This window comes from Falco naumanni, chromosome 5 (assembly GCF_017639655.2).
Source record: "Falco naumanni isolate bFalNau1 chromosome 5, bFalNau1.pat, whole genome shotgun sequence".
Classification (NCBI taxonomy): Eukaryota; Metazoa; Chordata; class Aves; order Falconiformes; family Falconidae; genus Falco; species Falco naumanni.
Window position 1 is genome coordinate 22,659,019 of NC_054058.1, and position 17,345 is coordinate 22,676,363.

Below are 17,345 nucleotides of genomic sequence, written 5' to 3' on the forward strand. Positions count from 1 at the left end.
CACCACCTTGAAAGAGATCGGTGACAGCTTTCAGATGCCTGAGGCGTTTTTCAAGATTTTTATCAAGTGTTCAATTTTGAAGCAGTCCACTTAGCTACAATTTTACCAGAGCGTTTGAAATTAAAAAAAAAAAAAAAAAAAAAAAAGCTACTCTCACACCAAGATGCTTTAAACAGAAGAAAATTGTGGGAAGAAATGTCAAAGGTCAGAACTGCAACTCAGTTTAATTCACTTTAATGTACACACAGAAGAATGCAAGGCAATAATTTTTATCCTCCATTCTGTCTGCATAGCACAGCTGAAGCCATCACCTCTGTCTTCTGACACTAGTCAGCCATAAGAAACAGGTATCTTAATGTTAAACCTGGCCAGCTGTAACACATTTGCTAAAGTAATTACATTTATTTTTACAGATTACATGTGCTTAGGTTTCACTGACTGATGCACTAGAAAATCAGAGGTTTCAATTTTGCAGATAAAGTTCAGCACTGTTATAATCAAAGACAGCATCCCGTGCTTAAAGCTGCTAACCATAAGCACATTTTAAAAAATGAAATAGCATGTACTACAGGATCTATATTTCTTATCTGCTAGCTCAAAGTACTTTATATTCCTTTCTCTTTTCTCATCACATTAACAAGGATATGATAATTACACAGCAATTACCTAACCGTCTAAATCTTTGGTCTCCTTTAAATTAAGGTTTTTTCAATCCACATAATTTTATGCACAAGCGATGACATTATTCTGAGTCAACACCTGAGGTTCCTAACAAAATCTGGTACTTCTGGCAATAAAGCAGTGACTGAACTCTTGATGGCAAAGCAGCATTCAAATCAAAATTGCAGGTTCTGTTCCTCTCAGTCACCAGTGGTGAGCACAGCTGCAAACTAGGAACTGTAAAGCCACTGACCACATTCAGATGGGTAGAAGTCAAAGGCAGCATGCATTTCCTTGAGTGGTCAACATCAGATAGTAGTAGAAAAAACGCTGAAACAGAATTGAACAGCCATTGACAAAAAACCCTGCAACCACCAAGGAACCACTCTTTTAAGAGAGTAGGCCCCAATCCAAACTATAACAATTAAAAGTTCCTAAAGCATTGTGTTGCGACAATTCAGATTCTGTTGTGCACATGTCATGGGACACCCCAAAACTGGAATGATTGCTTGCCAACGCTGTTGGAAATACCATGCCTCAGAGCATAAACAGGAAAGTACCTACCACTTCAGATAGGTAACAACTCTGATAAGGTATTTCACAGTCTGGATGGATCATCTCTGAATAATATGCTGGGGATTTTCAGAAGCATTTTTCTCTAGTAAACTCTTTCTTTAGTACTCTAGTGAACACAATAGCTTGTTTTAATCTCAAGGGAGAGGGGAACCAATTGCTCTTTTTGCATCACTTCAAGATGTATTCTGTAGTATGACAAGTGGTTAGAAATGAGATAAGCTTCAGATGCAAACCTGGCCTGAGATTGCTCAGGTTTCAAATGCAATAAGCAATAAAACACTGCAGTACAATTTCCCAAAAGCAACTTCAATTGCACAGAAGCTTTTTATTGCTGTATAAATAGAAAATTGCTGATAAACCAGAATTAACATCTGATCAATAAAGCTCAAGTGAAGCAAAACACATACAAAATAAAGCAATCTGGGATAGTGTTGTGACTCAGTTTCATACAAACCAGCATGTCTGAGGCTTGATGCCCTCTTGGTACTGCTGGCACACCCAAAAGTTTTGACCTGACACCCTTGCCTTGTTAGGAAGAAATGTGCTGACAGTACAGCTGGCTCTCCACAGTTTCTAGGGATCGCTGAATTGAAAAGGTGAACGTTGGGCAGTGATTTGACTGAAGTCAATAGATTTAATACAACTCTAATTCAAGACCTGATCCTTTAGAGTTACAGCATACCATTTTACTTCTATTCAGTCTCCTCCGTCCCTACCCATTCCTTGCAAAAAAAAAGAAAGAAACAAACTAAAGAAAAACCCTGTTATCACTTAAGAAGCTTAATTCACAGCTCCATATTTGCATTGGGAACTTGCACTTAACATTGGGCATCCCAGTCTGATTTTTTGCATAATGCATATTGTAGGTCACGTTAGAACAGCATGCAATGGACTGGAACAAGATTCAGCTGATGCTATCCATATAAACATTGTAAACCACTAATTGCATTTCTTTTTAATGAAGTAAAAAAATGTATAAACAATTTCCATTTGCAAAAACCAGTGATTTCAGCTGGGTGGAATTCTGCAACTGCCTCTCTTCATCAAGCAGCCAAGTTGGGTAGCCGCTACCGTCTTTATGAATACTGAATAGGGGCATTATGACCTTACAGAAAATGCATACGGGTAAGGAGGACAGGTCTTCTTTTATGCACACAACTAGAACACCAACACAAGCAGAGTGTGTTTGTTTTCTGCCACTCATGTAAATCTCAAAATGTAATTTATGTTGATGATAAATGAGACATTCCATCTCTCATCAAAATGGCCCTTCAGTTGAAGCCAGTTGCACCTGTATAAATTGAAAGTCACATGTGGTACATAACACTTTTCTTTCTGGTATTTCAGAGAGATACTTTTATGCTGCTTGTGAAGCAGGCAGCACAAACATTGCATGAGGAACGCAGCTATTTCATGTAGCCTCCTGTCCTCCATCTTAGATACATTTCAGCATAAAATCACAATTGTTAATTTCTGCCAGACTCATTTCTACTAAAACAACACTTCTAGGCATGGCAGAAATGGATGAAACACCATCTATCTGAGCTTCTGCAATCCACAGTTTTCATTGCTACACTGAAGTCCAGTTCTAGCGCCAGAGAATTTTGTGCCACCTATGCTTTCCAAAACCAGCATGACAGATGCACTGCCTACAGATTTTATTGCCCATTTACTGAGAATATCTCCAGGAAATTATGAAAAAAAGAAAATATTTTAAAGCAGTCCAATACAATAAGCATGTACTAATACGACTCCATTGTTACAGACCATCTTAGTACTGTTGGCAGCAGCAAGTGTCCAGCAGCAGAAATCTGGTTCAGCATCTCTTACCCTGTACTTTTATTGATCAAAAATAAAATTGATCAAGGAGGACCTGGCTACTTTGGACAGAATACCATAATACTCCATTATAATTTTATACTTAACTAAATAGCAAAGGAGAAATTCAGCATATATTAAAAAGCAGTCCTGGGTTAACGATTGGACTTGATGATCTTAAAGGTCTTTTCCAACCTAAATGATTTTATATTTCTATGATGTCATGACATCCAAGTCACTAGGCAACATCTATTTAGGTCCTCTTCACATAGAAGAATGCTCAGCAGATAACCCCATACCAGTATTGTGGGGTTTTTTTTTTCTTCTTCTAAATGTGTTTAAATTGCTCTAAAATTTTAATCATTCTTCACAGGCAAAAATTCCCCTGCCTACTTGTCTCATCCTTTGTGGTCAATACAGTAGTACCAAGAGCTATGTGGAAAAAAAAGCAAATAGTAGACCTATGAATATTATGCCCTGGGATAACAGTATAGTTTAGAGGTGTGCATATTGCTGTAGGAGACAGGAGTCCTGGTCTCTGTCCCTACCTCTTTTTCACTGACTTTTCATACAACCTTGGCCATTTTTCCCCTTTTTGAAGGCACTTACAATATGTACAATGTTATTTAGCATATACAGGCCAGGTTGAATTTGGCAAGCTATGTTCAGCTAAAGAAAGTATTAAAAACATGAATGGTTTGGCTTGGAAGGGACCTTAAAGATCATTTAGTTCTGTCATTCCTGCCATGAGCAGGAACACATTCCACCAGACCAGGTTGCTCAGAGCCCCATCCAGCCTGGCCTTGAACACTTCCAGGGATGGGGCATCCACAGCTTCTCTGGGCAACCTGTTCCTGTGCCTCACCACCCTCACAGTAAAGAATTTCTTCCTAATATCTAATCTAAATCTACCCTCTTAGTTTAAAACCAGTAGCCCTTGTCTTATCACTACAGACCCTACCAAAAATCTGTCCCCTTTCTTATAACCCCTCTTTATATACTGGAAGGCTGCTCTAAGGTCTCCCCAGAGCCTCCTCTTCTCCAGGCTGAAAAAACCCAACTCTGAGCTCAGTGTGTGTTCATAGGAAAGCTGCAAATAGGATGCAGGGGTTTTATAGGACAGAAGCACACTGGAGACAAGCAGGAGAAAACTTTTCTGTGCTGTATTCAAACAAGAGCTCTCCCACTGGAAGTCATCTCTCTCAGCAGCACTTGATTCACTAAGGAGGAAGATCCAGAGAGGACTAAAACTTTCATCACAAATCCTCTGGTCAACAGGGCCTCTACATCATGCTCACCACTGTGAATCTGGCAAAGCACTGCAGCTAGAAGTAGTTATTTCTGTCTGATGGCAGGACAGCATCCCACGTGAAACAAGTTGGTGATTTCAGACCATGTCTGTAAGAACAGGTTTTTGCACCACCACTAGGAATAATCAGCAACTGTATGAACCACAGGGGCACTAGCTTCTGCTGCACTTTTTCTGGGGACAATATAATTGGCTTTGGCTCAGATGGTGAACAGTGAGAAGAAACTTGTAAGCCCACTCCATAAGAGCTCCCTTTAGAACAAGTGGATAGGGCCATTTAAAACATTCCCCATACTTTACTGCCTTCCCCCTCCCCTCAATTTTGGCCTACAGATCAACCTTAATTACCATCATTCTGCTTTCCTTCAAGACCTCAAGTAAAGTAAAAATGAAAGTTAACACTACATAACCCCGTAGTCTTAAAATGTTTTCCTTCCATCACTGGGAGTGCACAGCATCACACTGCAAACCACATTACAATGAACCTTTACACCACACACCCATAAACATCACCATTTCAAAGACTGAGCAAAGCAAAAAGCATCTGAAACCAGTGTTTACACCAGTGGGAAATCCTGCTAAAATCAAGGGAGCTGTGTTAAACTGTAGGCCCAAAACGTATGTCAAAGCTTACACTGAAGAGGTTGCAGGCTCTGGTTCCAGATGTGCCTGTATCTCAGGTGCTGCTGTACGGGAGAGCAGCAAGCAGGACCACCGAAACACAAGCAGCAAGAAACCAAGATGACAAAACCTCTCTCCCTGACCTTTCTTCACTCTTAATCGATACTTGTCATGTCTTCGACTGTATTTGCTCATACCCAGAGCAACTGCAAAGCCCATCTCACGGCTGCAAACTATTGCTGTAGCATGCAAGTACCCTTCTTTAAATAACACTGCTGGACTTCAAGAAGTTTTAAAGCTCCTTTCCCTTTTTGAGACCAAAGCTACACTTTCAATAGAGTACAGCCACTTTCCCACAATTTTGTGAGATTTAGTTAGGCTGAAGGCTGGGCTTGAAGGAAGGTCTAATATTGCACAATTCTAAAGAGAGGTTTGAGTCAAGAAATATACGGCTCTTACTTCACTGCTTCCTCTGATAGTTTTGAGGCAGAGTCACCACACATGTGGTTGCTTTTGTCTGAGCTGGCTTCACAATAGTCAACACAACTTCTCTTTTAACTTGATATGGTTAATCAGCAAAAAAACCTGAAGCTCCCTGTAGAACAGTCTCATTCTGCCATATTTCCTAACCACTTTACCAAGGAAAAATCAGAAATCCAATGAGAAAGAAACTCAGCCCAGCACTCAGAAAAATTAGATACTTCTTTGGCCCTCCCTGGCACATTACTCCTACAGCTCGTTTTGGATTTACACAGGTGCTATTCAAACCAGAATTTGGCCCCTTTCTCCCAGGTGGCCCGACACATTTACTGCAATGTGCAGATATGCTCATATATTTTATATGTATGTAAAGCACATTCCCCAAACTAAAATCCTCTCCCAAAGAGTCTCCTTAGGTCTCTGTCTAATTTTGGCCTCATTTACTCCCTTGCAAACGAAAAGCAGTTCCATTGAAGTCAGTGAGGTAACACTCGTATTAAACTTGCGTGAGATCATGTCAGAGCCATGGTCCATAATAAAACCAGCTGCTGTTAACTTCTACAAGTTTCCATTCATTAGAGTTTTTTTGCTTGAATTCACATGAGCAATATCCATGGGCCAAGAAACACATTTTAGAATGATAGCTATTTCCCCTTGCTAAAAACTAGAAAGTGCAGCAAACTATCCCAATCCTCACTGAAAAATTACAGCTTATTGTATTTTGTTAATAAACAGAGGTGTTTATGGACAAAACACGTGTGAAAATACTTTAGGGAATCATCCTGCACTGCCTAGAGGAAAGGGACAAGATGACCTAATATGTCTTTCCCAGGTTTTCGTTTTTAGTTTTGTATTTGCTGTTGTGGGGTTTTGTAGGGTTGTTTTTTTTTCCTTTATGCCTATAGCTCCTGGTATTTAATTCTAAATCAGGGAAAAACCTTCAATCTAAATATTTAAATTCAGCCTCAGTGACCTGTAAGCACTGAACCAAGATTGATGAGAACAGTTCTATGCCTACTAATGCCAACACAGCCTTTCCATCAGTGACTTTCCATTGCCTTGAAGGGTCACAGGAGAGACAGAAATAACGTACTCAGATTATAATGTTTTTTCCAGTTCATCACACCAGTCTCCAGGCTTTCAGATCTGTATAACTGTATTTTGTCATATAAGTCAGATTCATAGCCTGTCACTACTTCAACCTGTTCATTTATAACAAAACATATTTCCTATACAGAGTAAATTCTTTTCATTTTTTACTAAGATGAACTGATTTTTATCAGATACTCTAATTCAGAAAGCGAACACACCATTACTCCCTGCCCTCTTGTTAAGCTTGCTATATATTGACTCCAAGAAAGGAGCTCACCTCTATTACAGAAGGTAGTGAACAGGAAAAAAATAATATTGCCTACTTTCAAAATCAATTGGGTTTTTAGAGCAGATGGCCCAAGAATGATAAACTAACTTTTTGGTTTGATAAGTGAAGCAATAAACATCTTTACTGACCACGGAAGTTCTTTATTAGACAGTGGATTGAAGCCTGAAGGCAGTTCACAGGGAAGGGTGGTGTTCGAAAGAACATTAAGGCAAATCAAAAAACTTATCTTGAAAAATTACTTGGGCAGCCTCTGCTGAAGGACCCCAACAAACAAAGGGAAGGGCAACTCCCAGCTGCGGCCAGAGTGGAGTGGCAGAGCTGAACATGAACTTCTGCAAAGCTTCTCTACCAGTAGCCAGAACAAGATTGCACAAGCACCAAGCTTGGCCACAAAACACTTGGAAAAAGGAAAGATGGGGGTGGGGCAGGGAATTACTCTAGTGCATGCATCGTTTACGCTTTCCTCATTTAAGAGGAAAAACAAAGCAGTCTCACATCTTGCATTTAGGCTCAAGAAGACTAAAGATGGTAAAAATAGAAGAAATAAAAAAGGTTTTTTAACCATGCAATAATATTTATTACATTCAACATGCTGCTTATTGAAGGGCTTTTTCCAGAGGCTCCAGATGCCATTTAAGAAGCCGATATTATAATGCAAGGTTTCTCACAATCAAAATCCTGAATGAAGAAATACGAAGGAGATTAGATATCCAGTTATTTTGGTCTCCAAATTGGCTATCCCTGATCCTTCTAAGAGCTGGAAAACAGAAGCATTTGTATGTGTTACTATTGCATTACCCAGCTGTCACAACCTGACAGTGCTGCTTTTGGCCACATTAGGGTTCCTCAGTGGGCAGGTCTTAGTGTGACTTCATGATAATGGTCAAATGGCATCTCCACAGAAGTACTGCTATCCAGAGATTAAAAGCAGCAACATCTTAAAGCAGGCCTAATTTACATTATCCCACTCTTTGACTTAAAAGATCTTGACCTTTCAGGTGCAGTTAAGGTACCCAGTTTCACCTTTAGAAAAATAATTAAAAACCCAAAGCCACACTTCTTCTCATTGAAGAAAGGTATCAGACATGAAGGAGTACCAAACAGAAAGGTTAGTTTTCCTCAACACTAGAAAAGAGAAGCAGTGCCATGTGTCAAAGAGCAATTTTCTGGTACTGAGAAGCCAACCCACTTGAAGGCTGCCAGTCAATAGCTAGCCTAAACTGCCAGGTAAATCTACTATCACCCCATGACAGGTCACCTGCAAGAAATTCTGCTTTCCTGACATGGACAAAAATTCGTATTACCAGTTATACTTGTTGAAAATTGCAGAGACACCCAGATGTGACTGAAAATAGAAGCTGAACCACAACTCTGTCAGAGCTGTGGTCTTTCCTGGGAGGCATAACATTTTGGAGGAGCAGAAGACTGGCTTCAAATCCAGCCAACCAGTCAGTCCTGCAGCTGACTACAACATCCATTTTAATTGCATCAGCTTAAGTGGCCTCAAAATATAAGTAACTGGATGGTGTGCAACGAGGCATCTAGTCTGGGAGATCAGACTGATCCATCAGCCCTCCTGGCCACAGAGATGTACGCTTTCATCAAAATTACATAGGGGTAGAATCCCAGACACAACCTCTAAATCTACCAATATGACACAAACATTCTATTTCTAAGGTACTCGATGTAACCAAACAAACAGTAAAAACTCCAGAAAATCTCCAGCAAGCAGAGAACCTTACGTAGCTCCATTGCTGCAGTCACTTAACCGTCCTTCTCCTTATGAAATAAAATGCAACTAGATCAACGGCTTTGTCCCCCTAATTTTGATGGTAGAGAGAGTACTAATCCCTAAAGAAAATAAACTGAAAAGCAAGAATGTAAACACAACTGTGCTCCAATGACTTTGTGTCTTAATGTCATCTGTGTAGGGTTTCACTGCAGAAATTGATGTGGTGGAAGGAAAATCCCTGAAGGGTGTGTGGAGCACTGGAGACCCCTTCTGCAGCTCCCATCCAAACCACATTGTTCCCTTCATCTCCCAAAACTCATGCCTATTCATATACACACACATTTCCTATTTGCTTCACTCCTGTGGTCCCATCACTCTCTGAAATACTGGCATTTAATCATTGCTTTTGTTAGAGTTAATGCTTTATACCGGGTGAGAATAAGATTATCTGCTAATCCCAGCATTTAGTCACATAAATCCACAATAGATGCACTGAAAGACAGAGAAGCTACATTTATATATACTAGTAGAGGAAATGTCTTTTTCTTGTTTGGGTTGTATAGGGGGAAGGAGAGGAAATAAGCTGGTGTGTCTGGTTTTATGGGGGAGGGTTAAGTGGCAAACCAAACTGACTGCAGTCTACAGGGATATAAATAAAGGAACAAGGGAAAAATAGTTACAGAGCATTTAGAGAAAACTGCAAACAAACTGCAAGAAACAGTTGCTGCTTTTCCTTTTTATTGTCGTAAGTCATTGCTCCTTGAGTGCATACTGTGTCCAGAGAACAAGCCATTTACTATTGTGGTCGGAGTGAATGAAGCTCAGACCTTTCCCATATATGGCCGGGCCTTTTAATCACCAGGGAGCAAACGAGCAGTGGAATTTTACTGGCTTTCTGGGTTTGCAGTGCCCTCTCTTGTATGAAATATCATTTCCCAGTGAATGCTCATTACTGGGATTTTGACCCAATTTCCTGCTGCTGTTGTCCTTTAGGGGATGTGTAGAAAGCCAAATAAAAAGGGCCAGCTTCTGATAGCAAGCAGCCCACTGTGAATTCTGAATAACTCAAGGAAATCAAACAGATTTGCACCAAGATAACTGAGATTAGACTCAATTTTTTTCTTTTAAACTAACAATACAGTTTACATCACTGCACAGCTGCTAAAAGCAAGATCAGATTCAGGCCAGCTGATGCCCAGGTTAACACTTCTCCCTCATTTTCACCAATGCAGCAGCAAACAGACAACTGATGTTTTAAATACCGGGACAGTGGTAGGGAAATTCTCAGCTGGCTTGCTTTTGTCAGTGTAATATACATTAGCCACAGAAATGCTTGGCTCAGTATCATCTGGATTGCCTAAACACTCTTATTCATATTTATAGCAATTAAAATGCTGCACTTCAGACTTTATAATCCAAGTTTTGTTTGAAGTGGCAAAGCAACAGCTGTGGCTTATCAGACATCTGAATGAAACTCCTCATTTTCATAACCGGGGTGTGGCTCTGTGTACGGGGGTAGGCTGTTCCCAAAGCCACACAAAGCAGCAAACTCTCCTTTCTGAGGACCCTGGGGTGCAGCACTCAAAGCCTCCCATGAAGGATGCTGACAAGAGGCATCCTGCGGCGCCAGCAGGGTAAGCTACGCAGGTAAGAGCTGACCAAACTCCCAGAGCTCAGAGCTAACCCCACCCGCTCCCATTCCCAAACATTCTAGCCAAGATCTAGGAATTTATTTTCCAAACCTAGGAACTTTAACTAGGCGAGAGCAAAGCCAAATTCTCCCCAGCTCAACAGCTTTTGAAATTGCTGAAAGTAGGTTATCGCTAGGTCATTAGGAAGATGCAGACAGAATGTCCTTAGCCTTTGCTCCATCTGCAGCTGATCCCAGAAGACTGAGCAGGAATTGTCCTCCGTACAACAGCTTGTATTAGAAAGCAGTGACCTAGGCTATCAAACAAGCACTGCTAGCTCCTCTGGAACAATGAAGAATTAAAAAATTTTGCCTTTGCTTCTGGGATGAGAGCTATTTTACCAGGGTGAACACTGTGGCTCAAAACAAAAACAAACAAACAAACAAATAATGGGGAAGGGAGGAGGACCACTTCACCATTAGAGAGCTCACTGTCAAAGAAAAGAATGAAGTGGGAAAAGGGTAGTAACGAGCCCTGTGGCAGTCAAAGCAAGGGGAACATCAAAGCCTTGCAAATAAGAAACAAACAAGGGCCTGATCACAGGCTCCTTCACTTGGGCAGAGCTCCCTTTGAAGATGACTGGAATCCAACCAGCACGAGTCTGCAGGACAGAACCTTTACTTCTGAAGGAGCACAGGAACCACTGCTCTGCTCCTGCACTCACTCTGCAAGGATTCGTCCAGCCCCACACAGCTTCCGCCTAGCCAGAGCCAGCCGCTTCGGAGAATGACATAAAACAAGCTGCCAACAAATCTCAGGACCTTTGTTTACAAAGCTGACATAGGTTCCGGCTCCCGTAGCAGTCTGATGAATGCTCGTTCCCCCTCACCCCAAGTTATTTAATTTTGAGAAGTGCACACAGCCATTTCCATGCCCCTTAGATCTCCACACACTTAAAGAAACAGCGGGAAGGTCAGTGAAGGTGGAGAGGCGTGCATGCACCCACACGCACGTACATGCACACTGACGTGCAATGAAACTGTCTTCTTGCACTTAGCAATACCCCCCTTTTCATATTTGTTGCCAACAGAGTTACTCTTCTGAATAGGTCCAAAACCAAAGCATTTACAGCAAAACTTTATCTCCACAAATCTATTTATAACCCTTCTATGAGCTAAATTCCAAAGATTTTTTTTTGCCATTTAAGGACATAAACCAGAAAATGTGCAAACGGGTGGGTTCCACTTTGCTTCACACCCTCCACAGCAAGTCTCAAGGGAAAATGCTTTTTATTTGTATTCTGTACACAAAAGGGTGTGGAAACATGTAATGTTGTTTCCATTGCCTGAAATCTTTCCCTAATATTTTCCCCACTGCAGCCTGGCCTGGCCCCAGGAGTTACAATTTCAAATGTTCTCATCAACATGAAACTGGACAAGCAGATAAGGTTCAGCAGCTTGCATAGTAGTTTCTCTTCCAGATTATGACACTACGGCGAGTCTGTAAGCAAAAGCTGTCATCCAGCATTTTTGGTACGCGCTTGACAACTTCACAGCAGGGCTCTGCCTCAGATGCAGCAGGAGCAGTTAAATCTGCAAGCACCCAAGAAATTCCCTCCAGACATGTCAGTGCAGTGTCACTGCTGAGCCTGGCCCACCTTCCACCTCATTCACGGGGCTTTAGCAGCTCTAAACCCAAGAGTCTAGAAGTTACTTTTTAGTAGATTAGAATAGTGTGAACAAACAAGCAAACAAAGAGACATGTATGTTCTTGCTGGGAAATCAGTCAAAAACAAGGGTTTAGCCGGTGCTTAAACTTGGCATTTTGGTATTACAAATTCTTTATAAACACTAATGAATTAAGCCCCAGGAGCTCCATGGAGTAAATACAAAAAGGCACAGATTATCCTTTACTTGAAAATATAGAAACAGACACACAGCCATGAAGTGACTCACCAGGTATTTATGACAGGAAAAAATTCAAAGGAGAAATCACTCCAGTAGCTTAAGATACAACCGCCTTTTCCCTTTCTCTCTTCCCCCTGCCTCCTCAGTTATTTTCTCCTGCCGCAAGCCAGCAGGACCGTCCCCACAAGCACTTCTTCCTGACTTCAACCCAAAGTCGTATAAGCACTGATATAGGCAGAAGTCTTCTTGTCAAGAGATGTCCTATGCTTCATGGACAGAGCGTTCCGCTCTCGAAGGGCAGGCGCAAGGGGCAGGGAGAGGAAAGATGCATCAGTTAGCGGTGGCAGTTCCTGACCACAGGTAGAGGAGGTGGGTGCCCCAGCTCAGAGCTGACCTGCCTCACCGCTGGGGAGCCCAGCACGACTGGCACTGCTGCAGTTGCTGCAAGACAAAGCAGTAGCCAAGAGTGAGTGCAAGTGAGAAAGTCCAGAAGGCTGCATTCCTTGCAGAGGCAGCTAGTGATGCTTGGGGAGAGGGACGCACTAGGGACCACCCTGCTAATGCCGGTATCTGCTTGGCTGCCAGCCCCACACCACGGAGCACGGTTCCAAAGGAAAAAAGCACATGAAAAGAAGCACTTTCTTACACTGGATGTAAACCATACAGCTAACATACCAGGGCTAGCAGCTAAGTAAGAGTGTTACATGCCCTAACCTTTTTGGTTAATCAAATCCATTTCAAGAAAAGTAGAAGCAAGCTCCCGCGGGGGTGGGAGGGATCCCAAATTACAATGTACTGAGCATCCTTCCCCGCTGGGCTAGCTGAACTGCACAAAAGCATCAGGAAAGGCAAAAAGAAACTGTTACATAGTTCAACTGTCCTATGACCTCAGTGTTTCATCCAGAAAGGTCAGATCTAATCTGATCTTCAAATGCCTCCGAGTCAAATTTCAACCTTAGCCAAATCCTCTGCAAAACGTTTGGAGGCATACGACAGCCACAGCTTCCCAGAGAGCACCAGTGACCAAAGAGTAAGTGCCAACACATAGGTAGGTGTCTTGTTTCCAGTACAGTTGCCCCCAAAATCCATTCTCACCAGGTCATGGGGCTTTAAACCACCCAGGAACTGCAGACCAGCAAACCAGCCCCTGCACATGCACATTTCTGAAAGTGAGAGCTCTAGCAAGGAAGCAGCTTTCTTATTAACTGGCTGCCAGGGGGTAGTTACTAAGAAGAGACAATTTTTAAAGAATGAAAACTTGCTTTGAAGATAGACTCCCACTCTTTGCAGTCAAAGGCCTCTGTGCCTCAGGCTTTGTACACCTGGAGCCCAATCCTGCAAACTCCCCATAAAGCTCCTCTCAAAGGCAACGAAAGGTTCACTGGATTGCGTTTCCCATTCTGCCCTGTTACCTTTTTTGGTGCTTTCTCTGATAGCCAGGAGAGTCCAGACAAGCACTGCAGATGGGCAGCTAACACTGCTCTCTTGGCCCTCTCTTCCTTAGGCATATATGGATTCCTGTCCCTCTTTGTTCACACACGGCGATCAAATGTACCAAGATGTGCCTTTGGCAGGTTAACAACTCCACTGATCCTTAATACAAATTACAAACCACGACACTCAGGCAGCCAACAGAGTAGGTCTCATGTAAGCAACTACTGAGAAACCAGAGTATTTTAAAGTGTCCCAGGGCATTCAAATCCTATTTGTTCCACAGGAAGGAAATGTTGCAGGCTCTCACTGTTCTGCAATGAAAAGATCACCTCCATAGGCAGGGCCACTCCAGCTGCATGCAGGGAAGGGTGAAATGCAGAGGATTTGTATCCAGGCTCTGGACAGACCCTTCCTGACATCTTTTTCTCTATATGACAGAAGCCACCTCCCAGCAGGCAGCCAACAGAAAAGCCCTGCCCTATCTTTCTAGTCTCTGCACCTGGAATAAGTAGCACTACACCCTAACCTTGTACTGATCTGGATCAATGCTGACCAGCATGCCTCCATGCCATGTGTGACCCCATAAATGAGGCTTTCAGGAATAAGAAATCTTCCTGTCTTAATGCACTTTGATTTTCCCTCTAATGCCAGCCAGAGGAACTTCCAGCCACCCTTTCCTTTCAAATCACCTAGCCTCCAGTGCCACTATTGCATTGCGTATCAGTGCTGGACAAGAAATAAAAGCACAAGGGAAGTTACCCCTTTCTCAGGCTGCTCCATGTCAGAATAATGCTGTGAGCATATGAAGTAGCAATTGTGGAAAATCCCTTATTCTCCTAATACATGCTTACATCACTCACTGTCAAAGCGTATTCAGAGTACACAGGACTCCCCTTGCATCAGATCCTGCATCCATTAATGATGGTATTGATTTCACCAAGACTAATCCTGTGAATGAAGGCTGTGCAATTGATCCTCTTGTCATTGCGTGCTGCAACAAAGAGGAGTTTTCAGGAAATACAAATTATTTCAATTTAGTCTCTTGTTCACCGGCATCTTATCTAATGTTTCTCCTCTGCCATCACGATTTACATATTACACTAATGTGTGTAGGGTTTATTGACTAAGATACTTACCTATTAAAAAAGCCTCCCAAAGAAAGGCAGACCTATACTTCTTCAAATATATTGAGAAAAGTTCAGCCCCACTTTAAAGCAATTTAATTAAACAAGTGGACTGCTTACTTCCTTGAAGCATCACTTCATTCATAATTTATGTTAAAACAGTCCATTTCATAGGTTTTGGTGCATGTAGTTTTAGGATCCCATTCTCTCTCAATGGCAGGGAAAAAAAGGTATGAAACTCGTCTGCAGATGCACGTGCTCACAGAGAACCTACGGCTACATTTAATGACAGAAAGAAAGAATGGAGGCAGGGTCCCAGGGTGCTTTGATGGCAAACCATACAAGCACAATCATTCACAGTATGGTATCTAAAATAGACAAATTGTAATAAATACACAGTTCTCACAAAAGAAACACTCTGCCTCCTTATTTTCTTTGAGCTGCTGCCAAGGACGGAATGTGTTATTTTCACAAATTATTCTCCTGTACGCCTTTTAGCAAGAGAAGCCTTTTCAGCTAGGCAAAATCTCATAAAAACTGCATACTCTGAAAACAAATACTCCTCTGAAAACAAACACCCCACAAAAAGTCATTTTAAAACAGTTATCTTGCCCACTCTTCCAAACAATACATGATATATGAGAAAAATCAGTTCTGCTGCAGCAGGTCTGGCCAGAGGTTAGCAGTTTGGTCAGTGTCTGGGGCTCCCAAGTACCCATCTGCAGCTAACTTGATCCCTCCCTTCATTTTCCCGGCTCCTTCTCTGAGAAATTCCCTGCTATGCAGAATATCATGCTATCAGCAGCCAGCCTTGCACAATGCTTCCAAACTGCCCGAGCATGTCAAAGGAGCCGGGAAGCAGAGCCTGCTTGCTGGCTCTCCCCAGCAGCCCTCTGAATGACACAAACACAGACCCAGACTTTTAACAGCTCCGGTCCCACCCAAGTGCGTTTTTCTTTTTTTCTTTTTTTTTCCTCCCCGTTTTAACAGGAAAGACAACTTCACAAGAAACATTCTGGCAATATGCTGCTGTGCAAGTTGAAGGCTGAAGACAAAAACGGATGCCATCTATTGTCAACAATACTTCTGTGAAAGGCTGCCATGACGGACATCTGCTTCAGCAAGTATCAGATCAGTTACATTAACCAGAGCTTTACTGTATCTGTATCAATTACGCAGGGAGACTGCCTTTATAGTCAGGCTGCCCTGAAAGCCAGGTATTAAGTTGCAAAACTAAAAGCAATTCACCAGCCATTACCATACTAAAAACTTTTTCACTGCAACTCCTTTAAAAAAAAAAAAAAAAAAAAAGGAGAAAAAAGAAAAGGACAGCTAGATTGCTCCACTAACAAGCCTGCTACAGGATCTCAAATGGAGTGGGACCAGCACAGATCCTGCTCTGCACCAAAGCCTTCTGCCGCATCTCCTCATTAGGGTCCACTGGGGTGGGCAAGCATGCACCCCCTCCACCCGCCCAGCACAGATATTTCCCTTAGTTCACCACAAACATCTGGAAAGCAGGGGGGGGGGGGGCACAGAGAGAGGAGGGGAATAAAAATAGCATCCGACACTTTCGCACTATTTCCACAGCTCGTTAGATTTTGCATGCTACTTAATCTCTAGTCGTAACGCGAATGCAGTCAGACCAGCTCACTCCCAAACAAATACGTATCTTAAGTCCTTACCTCTGGCTGAAAAGTTTTCAACTAGTAGGAAGGAAATGAATAACTAGCTGCCTGGGCAGGAGCACAGCAAGAAAGGCACACCAGCAGCCTCACACACAGCCCTATTCAATAAAACTACAGCTTTTCCTTGGCCCCTCCCAAAAGTCAATGCTAAGTGAATACATATCCCTTATGTTTACAATTGGCAGGCAGCGGTATGCATTGTCCTCAATTTATTCTAATAGGCAGCCAATGGCTACGCATAAGCCAAGGTGGGTTCAGCCTGCCTGCAGAGATGCCTGTCATTCCCTAGGCATGCTCAGGAAGCCACTCATCAGAAAACCAAGACCTAAAAAGCTCCGAAAATTCGTGCAAGCTGCCAAAACTGTCTTGCTACATGCCCTTTTTTGGTTATCCTTAGCAGGGCCTCTGAAAGTAAATCCTCTGTCAGGAACAATCATAAGAAATGTTAATCTTGGAGAAAGAGGCTGTCTTGTTGAACACAAATGAAGCTTAAAAAAGGAAATACACTGAATGGAAAGGGACACAGTAAACATATTTACTTTTTGCACCAGTTGAAAAAAAAAATCAAATAAATAATTTCACCACAGCTAAACATCATTGTATTTTTTTTAACGAGGACCACATGTAAAAGGGAACAGAAACACTCTGCTGTGCAAGCTTCATTCTGCAGAGACACCAGTAGGAAAGGCACATGAAAGATGAGTTGGCAGGCTTCACAGCCCGTTTCCATTTCAAATAGCACAACAGGAGTTACATATAGAATATCCGTGTTCTGAAAAATAACTTTTAAAGGCATTCAGAACTTTGATGATGATCCTTAGCAAGTTGGACTAGTTGCATACACAGGTTTAGTTTATAGGTATACAGCTAATTATCTAGACATTAAAACTGTTTCATTTACTATGAAAAGCATCTACGTCTACATATTATGACCAATACTTTTCACTGTCTTTGAATACCATGATAAAAATTAATCTAAGCTTA

General features: G+C 42.0%; 1 protein-coding gene across 1 annotated transcript in view; it reads right to left on the reverse strand.

Annotated features, from left to right (window-relative positions):
* The window catches only part of CALD1 (caldesmon 1), a 202,360-nt gene extending 185,810 nt beyond the window's left edge, over positions 1–16,550 (reverse strand). Inside the window, exon 1 of the mRNA XM_040594446.1 lies at positions 16,359–16,550. The gene's annotated coding sequence lies outside the window, so the exon portion shown is untranslated. The remainder of the gene's footprint in view (positions 1–16,358) is intronic.
* Between the last annotated feature and the right edge of the window lie 795 nt (positions 16,551–17,345).